At 41.1% G+C, this 22,305-nt stretch overlaps 1 protein-coding gene across 2 annotated transcripts in view; it reads left to right on the top strand.

Annotated features, from left to right (window-relative positions):
• Positions 1-22,305, top strand: part of PDE4B (phosphodiesterase 4B) — a 570,792-nt gene that overhangs the window by 271,498 nt on the left and 276,989 nt on the right. The gene's annotated exons all lie outside the window — the stretch shown is intronic.

A 22,305-nucleotide genomic window follows, 5' to 3' on the forward strand; every position in this document is an offset into this window, starting at 1 on the left:
ATTGCCATAGTCTAGCACTGAAAATGAAGGCAACTATCCTATAGGTTGTAGATTTCATGACACTCCTATAATCCTGGTGTTTTTGTGAGCTGATCCTGGTGTCTACGTGTGTTTTGCTTCTCCTTCATTATGATTCCCATCATGGAAGGATTTTTCAGTGAGTCACACGTTACTCTCTGCTTCTTGTCACAACACAACCAAGCACTAGAAGTGAAAAATGTACTAAAAATACAAAATGACAAGATGAAATTTACATTACACCCTCACCGCCACAAAAAAATATATGTTGAATATAGCATCTTCAGCTTCCTTTTTTCACCAGTTTCATGGAAACACATAACACACCTATTATATCAGACATAGGTTTTCTATGTCCGGATCATGAACTAGAAATACGGTAACATTTCTTTACTTCAATATGGTCTGTAATGCTTAAATGTGCCATTTACAATAGTTTTTAATCCAGTCTGGCATTGGAAGACCCAGATAGAATTAATATTTTTGGATTCCCAAGAATGCAATATGTCCCCATAATCTGTCTTCACACTGGTTTGCCAGATCAAAAGTAGTCTTCAAAACAGGATCCAAACCTCATAACTTCAGCAAAGTATCAGGATATGACCAGAAAAAAAGTACTTTTGCCTTTGACTAAAAGCAAATGTTTGCAAGATTGTCTGAACTTTTAAAAAGTTCCAAAAACCAAAAGTTGTTGATTTCCACCTTATTCCTTCCAGGCAAGAGGTAGAGTTTAGTGTTCTTGGTCTCCTAATGCACATAGTCAAGGTGGGAGAGCTCCTGCTGCAGCTAGTAGCCTTACAGCCAGACATGAGTCTCATCTGAAGTTTATGTGAAGGAGGAAAAAAATTGATGATCTCCTAGGGCACTTAAGAAAAACTTATTTACTGTTTATATTACACAGCTTTGATTGCAATATAAAACAGGATTAGATCAACAGGAAGAAGAGACAATGGGATGACTTACTGGGATTTTTTGTCTGTTTTCTGCATTTAGTATTTTTATATAAACATTCTATAAAATGTTCCTCAGAAGTATTGTAACTTACACCTTTGTCTCTTACACACTTGCCCACAGTTCCAGATTTCCTAGAAATTTAGCAGTTTTTTTTAATACTATTCATGGCTGTACAGGGTCAAAATTGGAAGGGTTAACACAAAAAGGAGGCCTTTGGTGGGTTTGGAGGCGGTCAACTAAATATCCAAAAATTGCCACAACAATTACCAGATGTTGGTAACTTTAATAGAATGTGCAGAAATCCCTAAGATATAGAATAGCAAATACCAGATATTAGACCGTCCCATATAAACAACCATCAGGAAAAAGACTGTAATATTCATTTAATGGAGAACTTTATGGAAAATATATTTTCCATAAAGTTCTCCATTAAATGAATATTGCAGTCTTTGTTCACTTCAGCACCTATCCATCAAAGCTTTAACGCCAGAAAAGGTTCATAGAAGCAACATTTTTGCAAGATGGGAAGATGCACAAAATTTTTGTGATTTTTTTTTTTTTTTCTTTCCATTTTAACATCAGTTTGATTCAATTCTACTGAGCTCTTACGCCAGTCTTGATGAATCGGCTCCAATGTCCCCACGTTGTACACCTGTCTAGCTGAGGATAGGGTAGGCGGGGGGCCTATTGTGACTCTCACACATACATCTAATATGACTGCATGTACCAAAACAGTGGTCAATGTTTACGCTAAAATAATGACTTATGTCCCATTTAATTGTATATGGAGGACATAAAGCTTTTTCCAATGTAAACCAAGGGGAAAAAATGTTATCAGCCTGCACAGAACCATAGAAGATTGTCCCCAGGAATGTTAACGCGAGTTCACACAGTGCTGTACAGCATTACGTAGAACTCATGCAATATAATAACTTGGCTAAACAATTTCCAAATATTGAAAAGCTGATGAGCTCAGGGAGAGGCTTAGCCGCTATAGGACAATCTAATACACAAAAGACAAGTTCACCGGAAGACAGTGTCTGGAATTCTGCGCTAATTAATCTCACGCTTATTATACACATCGAGGAGCAATTATTACTTTCCCAAATGTACAATTCATGACTATGTAACAAATCCAAATTTTCTTTTCTGGATCCTTGGCTGACTTTTAAAATAACACTCCTGCAAAATCAGTCTCGACGTATAATGATCAAGACCCAGCTCATATATTGCTTGATGTTCATGGCCGGTTTGTTCCGTATAATGCAATAAGACAGGAATTTAACAGCTACACAGGTTGCATCTGACTAGTGCAAGTCATAAGACAGTTGCTTGACGTTTTCTAAGGAGTTGAGCAGCAGAACCATCTCAGTGTGAAACCAATGGGTGTAGTCTTTGGGGGGTACTTATGCCTCAGGCTTTATAGCCAGGACTTAGACAACTGTATGGAAATTTTATTTGGTATCCTCTGTTACTGTTGTTGGCGCACCATGCTGTTTGATGCTGATAATTATGTTCTATATGGTATAGTTATTAGTGCATTGAATGACAGTTTAACGTATGGGGGGTCCCAACAGGAGACATCATACAAGGTACTGTGCAGCTAACCTGCTTAGTAGCCAAGTGAGCCCCCCTCATTGGTAATGTAACATAGGTGCTGGGATGCAACGTACAGAGACACATGGCTGGAACAGTCAGGGGGCATTATGCAAGGGGGTTAGTAACAAGGGTAATAAACAGCAACTTGGAATAACAATAAGAAATATTTTCAGTGAATAACAGTGAAGTTCTTTGCAAAAGTGTGATGCACCTAGTCGTGGGAGTCACCACGTGAGTTCTCATTATATGACCCTAGCGGGCGTCACCGGTTCTTCCTGCTAGGTCGCAAGTTTCTTCCGGATAAAGTCTATCAGATCCAGTTTAGTCTCCCATGCACCAACCGGCCCCTTCCAACCTGAAGTCCTAATCTCAACTGTCCCTAGTACCATAGGGGAGAGTTGGAAGTGACAGCCCTATTCACTTGCTCGATTCCTCCGCTGTTGCTGCTGCGTCTCTCCTGTCGCAGTCCTCTCTCAGCTTTTCTCAGCTTGACCGTCGACGTTAGTCTCCCACGCTTGAGGTACGGGAGTCCAGACCTCGGCTTTTGGCAGGCGGCGTCGGGTTCCGGGAACTTACTCAGTGTGGAGAGCAGGTCCTGATTCTGACCAACATGCGCAGAACTCAGGGCACTTATGTGAGAAGTCCGGAGCTTATCAGGCGATGTCCGGCTCTGGTGTGATGCAGACCTCTGGCTGAGGCCTGTCGAGCTGGGCTCTGCGGTCCCTCTGGAACACGTCTACTCCACTCTGAAGTCTGGCGCCAGACCTTCCTGTGTCTTGGCGCGCTGGACTTTTATATCCAGAAAAATCCTTCCTTGAGGTCACCTGATCATGTCCGGCATCTGAATTTGCTCCCCCTTCAACTCTTCTAGCACAACTTGGTTCAGCTTGATTTTGCCTCACCAGCAGATGGCAATCTCTCCTCATCTCTGGCACATCCTGAAAGAGTTCTACTGCTGGTTCATTGCACTCTACTACAGTATCTTATTTTTGCATTTAAGGGAATAAGTTACCAGATTTTATCCTTATAAGCAATTCTCACCATGATGGATTTTAGGAAAAGACCTGTTACAGGTTTACTGCGACAGAGAAGAGCCAGAAGACCGTGCTGTCTGACCTCTCCTACTCCTGCACTGATTAGATGCACTTCACCTTCTTATTAAACAGTGCAGTTTTTTTCTAGCAGTGCAGGGGTTAATCTGTTCAGTTGAGAGCTCCTGGAAGCTTTCCTGCTTGATGCTCTCAGCTGTTCATTGTTGGCCACTCCCCTATATATTCGCCTCTGGCGAGCAGGCATTGCCCACGTTAGCTTCATGATACATAGTTCAGGAGTTGGTGGAGATTTGTTGTTTGAGGCGGCATTTGGTGGATTTATCTAAAGACTGTTGCTTGGTTTTAGTTGTGTGCAAATACTCTTCTTCTCTTGCCTTGATTTTTCCCTTCCTTGACTCCCCGGTGTTCCACTCTGTTGTTTGTGACTGCATATTTGTATGATTGGTATTTTCCTTTATCCATGTACGTATTACCTTGTTAGTCTGGTTGTTGTACTGCAATACACTACTACTCCCCTCTTCTCTGGGTGGGGAGAGGGAACAGACTAAGGGTGGATTCAGGAGCTCAGCAAGCTATGTGGCCCTGGCGTCTTCACAATTAGAAGTAATCTGGGGAGCAGGGATAGCTAGGGCGCCTCTAGCGCTAGGGACAGGGAAGGAGCCCCGGAATACCCGAGTCGTGACAAGACCTTTCTAAGTTGATAGCTATTACTCCTCAGTAACACAGCATACCTTATAAAAAGAAGTTAAAAAAAAACTTGAAATTGGGTTTCAAATCCCCACTAATCATTACAAGACCATCCAAGTATCCCTTTGAGTCAATGTGTGATTCATGCATGGACTTGGATGATACTTTCTATGTCATCCACAGTCCACTAGAGTCTTGCATTGTATGGAGCAGAAGAGAACAGGCGCATGCGCAGTATGTTTTCCCAAGTGTTGGCGTAGCATTCTTTTCTGTTCTGCACATCTACTGGTCTCACTCTTTCTTCCAGGTCATCAAAGAAAGAAATGATGCATACACAGAAAAGAAATTAATTCTCTGACCACATGAGAGAAAACATATTGTTCGTGCACCCTTTTTGCATATTTTGTTTTTTTTACACTGTCCAACATTAGACTTTAGTGAACTGTGGATGACATAGGAAGTGTCATCCATTTCAATCAGTGGGTCAAGTGTGGCTCAAAAGGACCCTTATATGTCTGGTGGTGCCCAGCAGACATTTGGGAGCCAACAATTTGCATATGGTTTGCATACGAGTTTGGGGACTAATACCTATTGGTGTAGAAAGGTTTATTTTTCCAACATTTAGTACATCAGGATGGGATTTGTCTATGGGGGTAAAACCTGGTGACTTGATCTATTTGAGTATACACTTTAGGATCCATCTTCTTTTTAAATTGACTTGGTCTTATGCACATTTAATAATTCACAATCCATTTACGTTGTGTTTGAACAGAGAGGACTATTGTGAGTGCTCTTGGACCTATTCTATTTGTATACTGTGTAGTTTGACCCTTCTCTTTACACAGTGTATGTACACAGTAAAGAATGCTTCAATTAAAGCACAGCAATGAAACAGGGAACATCGTAAAACTTTGCTATATTACAAGGAAAGTTCTACAAGCAGTACTGTGGTTTTACTGTATATTTGTGGTTCAGGAATCATATACTACCGGATGTCTCAATGAGGGATTTAGACTAAAGATATTTTATAAAAGAGAACTCTAACGAGGAGGCATAAAGTCATTTTCTTGAAAAATCCCTTGTTATTACGTCTCAATCTATAATACAGGAACTATCAATATGCATCGCAGTGGAAGTAAACTCTTATAGGCAGTGGTTTACATAATGATTGTGGTGCCATAACAAACAAAGAATTCAGGCCTCTTTCAGCTGCTGCTTGACATTAGCACATATATAGCCCCCCGTAATAAATCAACCTAATTTCATGACTTGAGTACATTTTCCTTGTTTGTTATATTGCAAATGTGGAGACTACATCTACAAGTGCTTCTCACTAAATTAGATCATCAAAAAGTTAATTTATTTCAGTTCTTCAATTCAAAAAATTAAACTCCTATATTGTATAGAATCATTACAAACAGAGTGATCAATTATTTCTGTTAATGTTGATGATTATGGCTTACAGCCAATGAAAACACAATAGTCATTATCTCAGTAAATTAGAATAATTAACAAAAAACACCTGCAAAGGCTTGCTAAGCATTTAAAAACGTCCCTTAGTCTGTTTCAGTAGGCTCCACAATCATGGGGAAGACTGCTGACTTGACAGATGTCCAGAAGGCAGTCATTGACATACTCCACAAGGAGGGTAAGCCACAAAAGGTCATTGCTTAAGAAGCTGGCTGTTCACAGAGTGCTGTATCCAAGCATATTAATGGAGAGTTGAGTGGAAGGAAAAAGTGTGGTAGAAAAAGGTGCAAAAGCAACCGGGATAATCGCAGCCTTGAAAGGATCGTTAAGAAAAGGCCATTCAAAAATTTTGGGGAGATTCACAAGGAGTGGACTGCTGCTGGAGTCATTGCTTCAAGAGCCACCACACACAGACGTATCGAGGACATGGGCTACAAGTGTCGCATTCCTTGTGTCAAGCCACTCATGACCAATAGACAACGCCAGAAGCGTCTTACCTGGACCAAGGAGATAAAGACCTAGACTGTTTCTCAGTGATCCAAGGTGTTGTTTTCAGATGAAAGTAAATTTTGCATTTCATTTGGAAATCAAGGTCCCAGAGTCTGGAGGAAGAGTGGAAAGGCCACAATCCAAGCTGCTTGAGGTCTAGTGTGAAGTTTCCACCATCAGTGATGGTTTGGGGAGCCATGTCATCTGCTGGTGTAGGTCCACTGTGTTTTATCAAGACCAAAGTCATCACAGCCGTCTACCAGGACATTTTAGAGCACTTCATGCTTCCCTCTGCCGACAAGCTTTTTGGAGATGGAAATTTCATTCTCCAGCAGGACTTGGCCCCTGTCCACACTGCCAAAAGTACCAATACCTGGTTTAAAAACAACAGTATCACTGTGCTTGATTTGATTGGCAGCAAACTCGCCTGACCTTAACTCCATTGAAAATGTATGGGGTATTGTCAAGAGGAAGATGAGAGACCCCAGACCCAACAATGCAGACGAGCTGAAGGCTGCTATCAAAGCAACCTGGGCTTCCATAACACCTCAGCAGCCACAGGCTGATCCCTCCATGCCACATTGCCGCATTGATGCAGTAATTGATGCAAAAGGAGCCACGATCAAGTATTGAGGGCATTTACTGAACATACATTTCAGTAGGACAACATTTCAGGTTTTAAAAACATTTTTTCAAGCTGTTATAAAGTATTCTAATATACTGAGATAATGACTTTTGTGTTTTCATTGGCTGCAAGCCATAATCATTAACATTAACAGAAATAAACACTTCAAATAGATCACTCTGTAATGACTCTATATAATATGAGTTTCACTTTTTGTATTGAAGAACTGAAATAAATTAACTTTTTGATTATATTCTAATTTAGTTAGAAGCACTTGTATGTGCAGATTATTGCCTCCTTTTTTTAAAGGGGTTGTTCCATCTCATAAAATGATAGCTTATATCATATATAAGATATGCCATCACTTTATGATCAGTGGGGATTCAGTCTCTGAAATCCTCACCATGTCAGAGAAGAAAAAGGACGCATCATGGGTAGACCACTGTGTATCCTTTTTAATTTTCCCCTGCATAAAAGATCCTGGCCACCCAGCCGTGCGAACGACTGCAGTCAGTGCCATTCATTTGAATGAGGCAATGTTGCAGTTCCAAGAGTAGACAGGTGGCAGTTGTGCATGGGAAAAAATAGTAAGGGGCTAAGTGGACCCTTCATTCTCAGGATTGGTGAGTGTCCCAAAGGTTGGACCCCCATCAATCATTTAGTGACAGCATATCCTTGTAATATGCCAATACTTTTTGAGATAGGAATAGGCCAAGACTAACCTAGGCTTCGTTGACTCTCACCAGTAGCCTATAGTCGCCGTCTGGTCTGATTCTATTGTATATGCCAACAATGACCCCAGGACAAGCAGTGTCACAATATACACCTCTATTCATCACAAGGACAGACTTTTTGTATCAAAACATTTGTTAATAATACATATTTATTTGTATGTAAACGCCATGAAACAAGAGCTGGTTGTTTGAGAAATGCGTCTGGAAGAGAAGTATGTCTTCATTACATTCAGAACAATGGTACAATGCAGCTCAATGCCAAGCGGCCGTCCAGAAGGGAGATGATAGGCGTGTATTTACAAAACAGTGCCAGGCTTGCCCACCGGATAATGACTACCCCATCACTAATACAGTCAAGCCTTCCTGGGGCCAGACTATGTGCTAGTTAATATTTGTAATCTGTATTTGGTCTGTTTGGGGTAGGTTATTATTGCTGTTATTAAGATTGGTACTATAATAATTATTGTTGTCATTTTCTTTATTACTTTTGCTTCAAATACAGAGTGCAAACAAATGCTATGTGTAGTCTGACCCTGAAGTCATGATTCCTTCTTGGCACTGGAGAGACAAATGACGTTACACAGGTTTCTAATATTCATACACAGCATTTTGTATACCCTAAGAGGCAACGTATTTACAAAAACTGTGAACAAAAGAGAGCAGCTGCAGAGATAACACCCATCGAGCTCTAAACCTGCAGCTCCTTTAAGTAGACATGTCCTGGTCTTTGGGTATATAAATATATGTAAAAATATTTTTATTCTTTATAGAAGATTGGCAGTAAATTAATCATGTGGGCAGATGAATACCTTAACAGTTAGATTCAGAGGTAGAGTATGCAGAGCCTTCCAATTGGGCATCCATTTAATATATAGAAGAACCAGTATGTTGCACATTTAAGATGCAAAGTGTTTCCACTAGAGCTCTAATTGCCGGTCGAGCTTTATAAGCGGCTCATAGGAGGCATTTTCATCGATATTTCTGGTAATATTCCAGAAAGTAACTTGTATATTGTGTTCCAAAATATGACTTCTGAGTCTTTTCATCCCATCCTGCTGGGTCTCACTATGCCTCGATTTTCTGTAATCTGTTAGAAATTACACCACAAGGTCTAAATTGGAAGGAACACCGTGCAATTTTCTTGCATGCTGATCAGACTCTTTGTTTGCAAAATTGTTTAATTTTTTTTTTGTCTGTAACTTCTAAATTTTAATATGAGAATTAGAATATTCATGTAATAAGGATGTGTAGTTTGGGTTGATTATTTTTTGGGTCGATTATTTTTTGGGTCCGGGAAATATGCAAGACACATTGGGGAAGAAGATTCAGTAATATCGTAGGGCGTCAGTAATTTGCCTCTGACATTTTGCCTGCAAATATTCTAATAAAGGTTTTTTTTCAGACTGGAAAGTAAAAGTCTGTAGTGATTGCAGACTGCTGAATCTTGACAGTGTGCAATGCACACAATGTCACGATTCCTCAGTATTTTCTGTGCAAATGGATAGTCAGGTGACCACACGAATATGATTTACATACTTAAGGTCATATACTAACTAGATTCTCATCGGCTTCTCTAAATGTTCTGTTGAAAAAAGCAACTGTGACTATAGTCTCCACATGACAGCAAATATGCAAATCACATACAAATATGCAAATCACATACCAATCATACTGCCAGTACCAGGGAATTGTGACAGTGTGCGCATTGCACACTGTCATGATTCAGCAGTCTGCAGTCATGTAGAGCAACTGCAAACTTTTCTTTTCTGTTTGGAAAATCAGTAACATATACTAGGGACAATCAAGTAAATAAGATCTGTAGTGTAATTGCCCTGCAAACAGCTTCAATTATCTCAGCTTCTATGATCACTGTGTGGCACGGAGGGAAGAAGAGGGAGCTATCACTCAGAAAGGAGAATCTTTTCATACAGCAGCTCATGTTCTGGAGGATGTGACGCATCTGTGCATCACATTAACAATCCATTTATTACAAGATGAAATGTGTAATACTTTATTTCACCTCTACTGGTGCTGCAGGGAAATTTAGCACTTGTTGACAGATTCTTCTATACACTGATGATCAAAAGGGTAACAATGTTTTGAACTTTTGACTTTCAGACTCCATATCTCACCATCCACTACTGCTTCTAACGTGAGACTTCCATCATTTTATAGAGTATCATCTTGGCTATCTTATACATAAATTTGACTGGCAACTATTTGGCATATGATTAGTTAGGCAGATTCTTGTCATGTCACTCCATTGTTACTGTTTTGCTCCTGGTGGTGGAAAAATCTTTTTCTTCCTACACACTACAAAATACAACCTGTTCTCACATTCCCTAATAGCTCAGTGTGTTATTAGGTTGATTCCCAAGTGAGAGTAACTGGTTTGGATCGAGGAGCCGCCATGAAGAAGATTTCCCAAGAAATAAGAAACAGCATCATCCAGCTCAGTGATAGCGGTCTCTCTGTCAAGAAAATTTCCAAACTGCATCTTGTGAGCACCATGAAAGTTGGAAAAATATGAAATGAAGTCCGTCCATCCATTCAGAAGCCAAGAGGTGGACGTCCAGGCAAAATATCGGAGTCAACATGTCGGCTCATCACAAGGTCTATCAGTTCTGGCATGACAAACACATCAGTGGAGGTGACTCGTATGCTTCATAACAGTGAGATAACAGACGTCCTTGCAAGCACCGTGCGACGCACGTTACACAAGTCTGGGATGGTGGACCGACAAAATGTGAAGAAGCCTCAACTTCAGTATCGCCATAAGAAGCGTAAGCTTGAGTTTGCAAATCAGTACGAAAAGTGGACAGCAGAAGACTGGAAACGAGTGATTTGGAGAGATGAGACAAAAGTCAATAGACCAGACTCTGATGGGTGCAAATGGGTCTGGAAAGGGCTAATGGATCGAGAAATTGAAGGAACTGTCAAGTTCAGTTGAGGAAGTCTGATGATGTGAGGTTGTTTCACAGCCAAAGGCATTGGATACTTGAACAGGATCGATGGTGGTCTCATTGCTGAGATTTATGTGAGTATCCTACAAGACGAGTTACTTCGTACACTTGAGTAGTATGGGTATAAAAAGGACGACATAGTGTTCCATCATGACAATGACTCGAAGCATGCGTTGACATTGGCGATAAGTGGCGAGAGGTGCTGGATTGGCCCCCACAGTCCCCAGACCTCAATCAAATTGAACACTTGTGGGTAGAGTTGAAGAAAAGCTGTATACATACTCAAGTGAGTCGACCAGTATGTGTCACGGGTGTATCAAGTGTGACACAGTCGTTTTGGATCCGGCTGTAGAAGGTCACTGCGCTTGGCATTGCAGACGCCTTCTTGATCCTCTCATCTCTGTAGTGTAGTGATATCCTGGTCCCTTTAGGACCCAGCAGTGACCTCCACCTCCTGCTGATAGTTGACACACCCTTGCTTAGTAGTTAAAAACTCTGTGTCTCCAGAGAGTCGCCAGTGATAGTTCTATGTTCCTCTGTCCATGCCTGGAGTACTAGTAGTCGGCTAGTTTCTTCTTGGACTTCCCTTGGGGGACAGTTGGCGTTAACTCTCTGGTGTCTTCTCAAGCTAAGTGTATCCCCTTTGTTTGTTTACCTTGTTGTCTTTAGTTACAGTGGGGCCTGACTAGTGTTCACCCTGTCCCCTCCCTACCTAGGGCCTAGCTCTAGGGACATTCAGGGATTAAATTTCCTGCTCGGCGATAGGTGCGGAACCTATATAGGGACGATAGGGTAGTCAGGGTGAGATTAGATCTGCCTAGTGGTCTCCACTCCCCCTTTCCCTAGTTGTCGGGCTCCCTTCCACTTCCTCCCTTCATTGTTCACTTGTTCCTTCCCTCACCTTGCATGACAGTATGCATCAACTTTGGGAACTTGGGCTCAGACATGCTTGAATCTGATCGAGAGCATGTCCAGAAAGATTCAGGCAGTGTTGAAAGCCAAAGGTGGATTTGCAAAATACTAACAAAAAAATAAAAATTAAAATTCGATTTTTAGGAGCAAAACAGTAACAATGCAGTGACATGACAAGAATCCACATAACTAATAATATGCTAATTATGTGCAAGTAAAATTTTATGTATGAGATAGCCAAGATAATTGTCTATACAATTATGGTAGTCTCACATTCAAAGCAGTAGTGGATGGTGAGATATTGAGCCTGAAATTCAAAAGTTCAAAACATTGTTACCCTTTTGCTCGTCAGTGTATATTATGGCTGATAACAGAAGATCCCAGAAATGGGAGAATCTGTGGGAAATTTCTAACACGGTTAGATTGTCCAAAAGGGACAACCTCATTAAAGATACAGTTGTCAGTTGATAAAGTAATTTCGTGATTTTAATAGTCAGACGACTGTGGATTTTAGCCCCCAAATCCATAGTTAGCAGAAGGAAAATTACTAACTCATTTAAATATTGGACACTACTTATAAGAGGAGATATGTCTGGACCTCCCCGTAGACCATGGCCATAAGGTCTCAACAATCTTATTAACCTTACCCTACATCATTAAGAAGCCTGAGCATTAATCAAATTTCTGTGCTGACATTGAAATGCTAAGATACATAGTTGATCACGCTCCATTTATTCTGTGCAATGTTTTGTAAGATTCGTTTAATCATGGTACAAGTTTTGTAGAGTAAAACCTACTACTTTCCAGAGTGAGAACATAAGTAGGGCTTGTGAATAAGAGGTGTCTATTGTATCTACTGAGTGAGGATTATATCTGTTGGGTGCTTTACATACTTTCCAGAATGAACACCCTCCCATTTCCTCTTTTAAGTTTTTCTATGGTATGGTTCCTGCCTTATTTTGTGTCAAGACTGAGCAAACAGCAGCAAAATAACATGACTAATGTGGGAGTCATCTTCATCCAAATAACATGACCATTCTACATGGTCACCATCATAATAAAACAAACTTCCCAACAGAATACCAGAATCCAGAGGTACCATCAAAAATCTCTGTGCCCCATACTAATGGTCAGAGCCACATGTTATCTCCTAAGAGTGAAGAGAATCTAAAACTGTATTTTTGTATCTGAAACTGAACATTCCCATGGGCTATATTCATATATACCAGCAGTGGATAAACTGTATACTTAAATATATGCCAGCAGTGAGTAAACCGTACAAAAAGTATATACTAGCATTAAATAAACCATATAAACTGCACATAAAAAATACCTACAGTAAAAGCCAGTAACCAAAAAACGCATCCGTTACAAGTGGAACAAAACGGATGGCTGATTAACGGATCCGTTTTCCATAGACTTCAATGTTAAAAAAAAACCCGGATCCAGCAGAGATCAGTTATTTAAAAAAGGACTAAAAAATTTTATCGGCACAACTTTTTTGCTAACGGATCAGTTCTAATGGATCACTACTGGATGTGTGAACATAGCCTTATATGTATAGTACACAGGAGCGCTCAGCTGAACGAGCGCCTGTGTATGGGAGAGCCGGCCAAGATGACTGACAGCCGAACGATTGGCCGAACAATCATTTGGCCAACACCATCTAATAAGCATATTGGGCTTTAGGCCTAAAGATAGGGCTAGAGTAAAAAAATTGTTACATAAAAAGTAACAACAAAATATATAACAACGGATAAACTGTTTATATTTAAAATAATATGTCTAATTTAATCAAAAGCATAAAAAACTACGAGGTGAAAGCGCAAACTATAATTACATAAAAGTGTTTTCCCCGAATTACAATACATGAGACTCGATACTGGATTGATGGAAGTGACCCAGGTAATGCTAACAGCTCACAGGTTAGGGTGTGGATGCAAAATACTTGCTTTGCCATGGCCACTGGCAAGTCACGCTACGACACTATTCAACACTTCAGTAATACAGAACCCTGGGTACTTTCTGCACCATCAGGCAGGCTCTGAAGGTATCCTGCAGATTTGCAATTTCTTTTAGGCTATGTGCCCGTGATGCAGAAATGAAGCAAAAAATTTCCGCTTCTTTTCTTCATGTTCTTGCCCGGAAAAACACGTGCGGAATTTGATATGCGTTTTTCGCGCGTTTTCGAAGCGTTTTGCACATGCGGAATTGCCTTGCGTTTTCTAATGCATTGTAGAAGGCAATTCCGCATGCGTAAACGCACAAATAATGGACATGCTGCGGAATTTTCCGCACATCAAAAACGCTGCGGAAAATTCCGCAGCATGGGCATTGAAATTGCGGATTTACATTGGGGACCATGGGAGAAGGATTACCAAGCATTTTACAAGCGTTTACACTGCAAAAATTCCGCAGCAAAAACGCTTGAAAATCGCATCGTGGGCACGTACCCTTAGATGGGAAACCCCATTGTAAAAGTGGGATTGAGTTTTTGACATTCAGTTTTTAATTCCACAGATTTCATATTTTTCTCTTTTAGCAATTGTCATATAGAAAATAATACTTTCTAACAATGTGTCAGTCAGCCACTGTTTCAACCAGATATATCTTACCATGATATCCTGTAACTTGCATGGCTATAGGACAAGTTTATGTGAGACAGCAATTATGACACCAAACATGCACATGTGGCGGCACTTTGTACAAATGCCTTTTCTATTTCCTATATTATCTGACTGTAAATTGGTGTCTAGCGTGGAGATTTAAATAGAACCAGTGTTAAATGCTGTATTTTCAGTGTCACAGTGAAGGAAAACCAGTTATTATGTCACAGAGCAGTGTGATGTATATTGTTCCCAGAGCTGCAAACAACATGCTAAAGAAACGCTGTGAGGGATCTTTAATTTACTGTGAAGTTAACCCTCCCATCACCAGCAGTACCATGTAAGGCAAGTATGTCTGCACTTCTGATTAATCGCATCAAGCCAAACTCGAACTCTCTAAATGGGTGCGGACACTTTTCAACTATTTGTTATTGCTCCAATGCATCTAAAATAAAAATTAGGGAACTTTGCATACACACCATGATTTTGAGCATACAGTTCCTATGCCGTCCTATTTGTTTTCATGGTTACAGTATACACACAAACCCTAAAATGCCTATACTTGTCAGCTGAATGTTCCTACCCTGCCACTCCCATCCTACTCTACCTATAAGATATGCAGCTGTGACATGTCTGGAGACACTTTTCTTGAAAGAAACTAGATTTGATGTTCAGATTGTGTTATACTGTATTTCTTTGTGGACTGTTCATTCTTTGGAGCCTATAACACCTTTGCACCAGTGACCCCATGACACCTTTCCCTGTCAATTGTTGACTGTTCAGTCTTATCATGGGAACCTTGTCTAAATGCAAATTACTTTCCACATCAATACCCACGTACTAGCAATCTCTAAAGGTGGTTGTGGACATTGATGGTGACTTGAGGCCACACAAACTCCCCATGACACTACTCTGCCGCAGCATAAAGTGTAAGGGGAATGGAATAAAGGTACTATGATATTTCTAATCTGCATAACCTGCAGTAGGAGGAACTGATATTACTAATGACAGCTTGCTTATCCATGAACTACAGTTACCCTTAAGACAATTAAAAGATCATTGTAGGAATGTGTCCCCACCCGCCCGATGACATCATCGCGTTATCATGCCTGAAGGGTGATGTAATAAGACAGGTGTTATCACACTTGCACCTACCTCTGCTCATATGTTGCAATGTAAAGCTTATGTAGACCTGTTCTGATACCTATTCAGGTGACTGATTTACTTTCTAGGCGTTGTCTGTCCTTTAACCTAGTTGTGTCACCTTGTCTCCTTCATTTATTATACGCTACCTCCTTCCACATTACTGGCCATTGTTGTAGCATTAACCCTGTAAAGATGTCTATTCTCACTTGTCTACTGTCTTCAATTCTCCTGAAATATACAGTGGGTACGGAAAGTATTCAGACCCCTTAAAATTTTTCACTCTTGGTTTCATTGCAGCCATTTGGTAAATTCTAAACAGTTCACTTTTTTATTCATTAAAGTACACTCTGCACCCCATCTTGACTGAAAAAAACAGAAATGTAGAACTTTTTGCAAATTTATTAAAAAAGAAAAACTGAAATATCACATGGTCATAAGTATTCAGACCCTTTGCTCAGTATTGAGTAGAAGCACCTTTTGAGCTAGTACAGCCGTGAGTCTTCTTGGGAATGATGCAACAAGTTTTTCACACCTGGATTTTTGGGATCCTCTGCCATTCTTCCTTGCAGATCCTCTCCAGTTCCATCAGGTTGGATAGTGAACGTTGGTGGACAGCCATTTTCAGGTCTCTCCAGAGATGCTCAATTGGGTTAAGGTCAGGGCTCTGGCTGGGCCAGTCAAGAATGGTCACAGAGTTGTTCTGAAGCCACTCCTTTGTTATTTTAGCTGTGTGCTTAGGGTCATTGTCTTGTTGGAAGGGGACCCTTCGGCCAAGTCTGAGGTCCAGAGTGCTCTGGAAGAGGTTTTCATCCAGGATATCTCTGTACTTGGCCGCATTCATGTTTCCTTCAAATGCAACCAGTCATCCTGTCCCTGCAGCTGAAAAACACCCCATAGCATGATGCTGCCACCACCATGTTTCACTGTTAGGATTGTATTGGGTAGGTGATGAGCAGTGCCTGGTTTTATCCACACATACCGCTTAGAATTATCACCAAAAAGTTCTATCTTCATCTCATCAGACCAGAGAATCTTATTTCTCATAGTCTGGAAGTCCTTCATGTGTTTTTGAGCAAACTCTATGCAGGCTTTCATATGTCTTGCACTGAAGAGAGGTTTCTGTTGGGCCACTCTGTCATAAAGGCCCGACTGGTGGAGGGCTTCAGTGATAGTTGACTTTGTGGAACTTTCTCCCATCTCCCTACTGCATCTCTGGAGCTCAGCCACAGTGATCTTGGGGCTCTTCTTTATCTCTCTCACCAAGGCTCTTCTCCCACAATTACTCAGTTTGGCTGGACGGACAGGTCTAGGAAGACTTCTGATGGTCCCAAACTTCTTCCATTTAAGGATTATGGAGGCCACTGTGCTCTTAGGAACCTTGAGTAATGCAGAAATTCTTTTGTAACCTTGGCCAGATCTGTGCCTTGTAATTAATAAAACACAGCTGGACTCCAATGAAGGAGTAGAACCATCTCAAGGAGGATCCCAAGGAAATGGACAGCATGTGACTTAAATATGAGTGTCTGAGCAAAGGGTCTGAATACTTTCTTTTTTAATAAATTTGCAAAAATTTCTACATTTCTGGGTTTTTTTCAGTTAAGATGGGGTGCAGAGTGTACTTTAATGAGAAAAAAAATTAACTTTTTAGAATTTACCAAATGGCTTCAATGAAAGAGTGAAAAATTTAAAGGGGTCTGAATACTTTCCATACCCACTGTACATCACCATGCCGTATGGCTTAAACTTTGGTTTAAGTAATAGGTAATTTTCTGATGATACATTTCCTTTATTGCTTGCCCTGTTTTACGTGATTCTTTCCTTGCCCCTCTCTCCCCATACCATCCCTGTCTCTAGTATTTTTGTTTTTCTCTTCTACTCTCCCCACCTCTGTTTATCCTTGGTTCACATTTCTTTCTGCCCTCCCTATCTCTAACCTTGGCTTTTTGTTTTTTTTCTGTGTTTTCTTTTCTTTTTATCTGCAGCTCATGCCTCTTTCTGCCCTCCGCATCTTTCTATTTTTGTCTCCATGTCTCTGTCTGCATCCCCATCTCTCTCTCTGTTTATCCCCAGCTCACGTATCCTTTCTGCCTTTTCATTTCTCTTTATTCTTGGCTCATGTCTTCTTTTTTGCCTCACATCTCACTTCCTCTCTCTATTCCCAGCTCACATCTCTTTATGCCTCTCAACAGAAACAGACACAGACAGAAAAGGGCCCTTGTGAAAGAACAGAATATAGGCCCCTTTTCGTGTCTAAGACAGGAGCTGGCTTGGAGGTGAAAAGGCCCCTTTACCTCACTGTTAGGCTCCATGGTTTGCACACTCTGTGTCAGGCACAACTGGTGTTTCAGCCCCTGCCTCTTTATCTCTCTGTCTCTATTCCCAGCCCATCTCTCTCTTTGCCTTCCATGTCTGTCTCTCTATCGACAGTTTATTATGCTTTGCTTATATAGCGCTATCATATTCCGCAGCGCTTTACGTACATTACCATCGCTGTCCCAATGGGGCAAGTTCACATCTTTCTGCTTCTCTGTTTCCCTTTATATTTTCAGCTCATATCTCTCCCTGCCATCTCCATCACACTCTCTATTTTTGGCTCATGTCTCTTTCTGCCTTCCAAGTTTCTTTATTGAACGCAGACATCCCTTTTCTCCTCTCCATAATTCCCTTTCCTCTGCTTACATCTCTTTCTGCCTCCCCATCACTTTCTCTCTTCTGCTCACATCTTTCTGCCTCCTCATCTCTCTCTCCTCTGCTCACATCTTTCTGCCTCCTCATCTCTCCTCTGCCACATCTTTCTGCCTCCTCATCTTTCTCCTCTGCTCACATCTTTCTGCCTCCCCATCACTTTCTCTCCTCTGCTCACATCTCTTTCTGCCTCATCTTTCTCTCTTCTGCTCACATCTTTCTGCCTCCTCATCTTTCTCTCCTCTGCTCACATCTCTTTCTGCCTCATCTTTCTCTCTTCTGCTCACATCTTTCTGCCTCCTCATCTTTCTCTCCTCTGCTCACATCTCTTTCTGCCTCCTCATCTTTCTCTCCTCTGCTCACATCTTTCTGCCTCATCTCGCCTCTGCTCACATCTTTCTGCCTCCTCATCTTTCTCCTCTGCTCACATCTTTCTGCCTCCTCATCACTTTCTTTCTTCTGCTCACATCTCTTTCAGCCTCCTCATCTTTCTCTCCTATGCTCACATCTCTTTCTGCCTCTTCATCTCTCTCTCCCCTGCTCAAATCTCTTTCTGCCTCCTCATCTGCTTTCCTCTGCTCACAACTTTCTGCCTCCTCATCTCTCTCTCCTCTGCTCACATCTCTTTCTGCCTTCTCATCTCTCTCTCCTCTGCTCTCATCTCTCTCTCCTCTGCTCAAATCTATTTCTGCCTCCTCATCTCTCTCTCCGCTGCTCACATCTTTCTGCCTCCTCATCTCTCTCTCCTCTGCTCACATCTCTTTTTTGCCTTCTCATCTCTCTCTCCTCTGCTCACATCGCTTTCTGCCTCCTCATCTCTCTCTCCTCTGCTCACATCTTTCTGCCACCCCAACGCTTTCTTTCTTCGGCTCACAACTTTCTGCCTCCTCATCTCTCTCTCCTCTGCTCACATCTCTTTCTGCCTTCTCATCTCTCTCTCCTCTGCTCTCATCTCTCTCTCCTCTGCTCAAATCTATTTCTGCCTCCTCATCTCTCTCTCCGCTGCTCACATCTTTCTGCCTCGTCATCTCTCTCTCCTCTGCTCACATCTCTTTTTTGCCTTCTCATCTCTCTCTCCTCTGCTCACATCGCTTTCTGCCTCCTCATCTCTCTCTCCTCTGCTCACATCTTTCTGCCACCCCAACGCTTTCTTTCTTCGGCTCACAACTTTCTGCCTCCTCATCTCTCCCTCCTCTGCTCACATCTCTTTCAAACTCCTCATCTGTCCCTCCTCTGCTCACATCTCTTTCTGCCTCCCCATCACTTTCTCTCTTCTGCTTACATCTTTCTGCCTCCTCATCTCTCTCTCCTCTGCTCACATCTCTTTCTGCCTCCCCATCTCTGTTATTTCCAGCTCCTGTCCCTTTCTGCATCCCCACTTCTCTCTCTGTTCTCACCTCATGCCTCTGCCTTCCATGTCTCTCGAATCTCTCTTTGACTGTACACATTTCTCTAAAGCGCACACATCACCGTATAGAAACAACTATGTGGTCACAGATATATAAGCCGTCACATCTGCTATAGGACTAGTCTGTGTGCTCAGTTTCTCTAACCTAAAACCTAAACCTGAACCTAAAAGACACTATGCGTACAATCAAACATCTGCCGTGTATTTGCAGTGGAATCTGTGGCAGAAATATTAATATAAATGAATATTTAAATATTACATAACATAGATAAATCTGAAACTAGACTCAGGTTATATAGAAAATAGTCTGTCTTTGTGGTGATAAGAAGGAAACTTTAAATTAAAAGCCACACCTGTATAAAATGAGCCATCTAACCCATAATGTCAATAAAATACACACATGCTAGGCAAGGATGCCAATAAAGTGATATTAGTAGAGATGCCCATGAAAGAGGGCAGGGGTGCAACAATCTATCGTTGCACTGCAGGCAATGGTTGCTGATTGTGCCCCTTCATCCACAATGTCAAATTCTGAATCCACCACACACATAACTAGAAGCTAATCACACTGTGCAGACACTGAACATTAAAGAGCTGCTAAAAGATTTCAGCTCTGAAGCAAGCAGAATAGTGAATAGCAACAAAGTATTGGAAATGGATAATAATAAGATTTTTTAGCTCATATTTATCAGTCAAATATCTGTTGCTTGCTATAAATAAAAAAGATTCTTTGGTATTTTACTTTTCAGTGAGACACCCCTGATATGCAGGAAACATAGTCATTTAGTGATAAGTGCATATTTACCCAACGTCCTTAGTACAACAGTTTATAGGATAAAAATCTCTAACCGTAACTTCAAGTGTGCAGCATCTTGTTACTCTTAAAGAAGAACTGCTTCTGGTCCTTCTCTCATCAAAATTTTAATCCTCTTAATATATTGCAGTCATCATATTATACATCTCTGTGTACTTACAATTGCTCATTTTGCCTTTCTACACAGTTTATTCTTCTCTTTTCCATTAGGTCTATTACATCACATGATTAAAAACTGCCTAGCTGAATCCTTCTAAGCTCTATGTAGAAACAGGAGGTTAATTTTCCCTGTATGAGTTATAAATCACAGCAAAAGTCCCTTGCTGGGGGGAGGAGGAGAGAGCAGCTGGGTCAGGAGTTGAAGAGGGGAATGATAAATACAGGGACAAGAGACTTCCTGTTTCTACATAGAGCAGAGAAAAGAGAAGAATTAGCGGGTAGAAGGGCAAAAAAGCAATTGTAAGTACACAGTGCTGTATAATATGATGGTTGCAATATATTAAGAGGAAAAAACTTTGATGGGCATAGTGCTTCTTTAAAGGAACTGTCCGGGATTGAAAAAAAAAATAGTGAAGAGCTGGGAATGTGTTAACATAATAAAATAAACATCACTTACAAATTCAACCCCTGCTACTCCATGTCCCAGACAGTCCTGCAATGATGATGTCATGCCCATCATTAATATAAGTGCGCTGTAGCCAATCACTAACCTTAGCAGTCATGTCCTGTTCATTGTGTGACCAATGCAGCCAATCACTGAGGTCGGTGTTTGGCTACATTGGTCACACAAATAATGGATGTGACATCATCACTGCCTATGACTTGAAATTTGTGGTTAAACATGAAAATTATTTTGTGTTCACTGCTGCAGTGGAAAAATTATTATAGTAGATATATTAAAGAGGTTGTCCACTACTTTTTTATTGTTGATCTATCCACAGGATAGGTCATCATCAATATCTGATCGACTGGGGTCCGACACCCGGCACCCTCGCCGATCAGCTTCTATCGGTGTCGGCGGCGACCACCAGTCGGAAATAATCATTTGCGGAGCTGGCTGTCTTCTGGTAGTGGCCACTGCAGGGTACTACACATCCGCCTCCTATTGATTTGAATAGAAAGTGGATGTGCAGTACCAAGCTTCAGCCACTATCAGAAGAACGCAAGCTTGATCAGCTAGGGTGCCGGGTGTCGGACCCCGGCTGATCAGATATTAATGGCTTATCCTAAAGATAGGTCATCAATGAAAAAGTAGTGGACAACCTCTTTAAGTATTATAGCAAATATATTCTTGTACATAAGGGCAGTAGTATAGTAGTTATATTCTTGTACATAGGAACAGTATTATAGTAGTTATATTCTTGTACATAGGAGCAGTAATGTAGTAGTTATTATTATTATTATTATTATTATTATAGTGCCTTTTATTCCATGGCGCTTTACATGTGAAAAAGGGGTATACATACAAGAACAATTACAATAATTTTGAACAAAACGTGACGGCGACTGGTACAGGAGGAGCGAGGACCCTACCCGCGAGGGCTCAGTCTACAAGGGATGGGTGAGGATACAGTAGGTGAGGGTAGAGCTGGTCGTGCAGCAGTATGGTAGAGCGAGGGTTACTGCAGGTTGTAGGCTTGTTGGGAGAGGTGGGTCTTCCGATTCCTTTTGAAGGTTTCCATGGTGGGCGAGAGTCTGATATGTTAGTGTAGAGAGTTCCAGAGTAGGGGGGATGCACGGGAGAAATCTTGTATGCGATTGTGGGAAGAGGAGATAAGAGGGGAGTAGAGCAGGAGGTCTTGTGAGGATCGGAGGTTGCGTGCAGGTAAGTACCAGGAGACTAGGTCACAGATGTATGGAGGAGACAAGTTGTTTATATTCTTATACATAGAGGGCAGTATTATAGTAGTTATATTCTTGTACGTAGGGGGCAGAATTATAGTAGTTATATTCTTGTACATAGGGGGCAGAATTATAGTAGTTATATTCTTGTACATAGGGGGTAGTATTATAGTAATATTCTTGTACATAGGGGGCAGTATTATAGTAGTTATATTCTTGTACATAGGGGGCAGTATTATAGTAGTTATATTCTTGTACATAGGGGGCAGTATTATAGTAGTTATATTTTTGTACATAGGGG

This window comes from Phyllobates terribilis, unplaced genomic scaffold (genome assembly GCF_046119375.1).
Source record: "Phyllobates terribilis strain yellow unplaced genomic scaffold, ASM4611937v1 Scaffold_8__6_contigs__length_399053987, whole genome shotgun sequence".
NCBI classification, from domain to species: Eukaryota; Metazoa; Chordata; class Amphibia; order Anura; family Dendrobatidae; genus Phyllobates; species Phyllobates terribilis.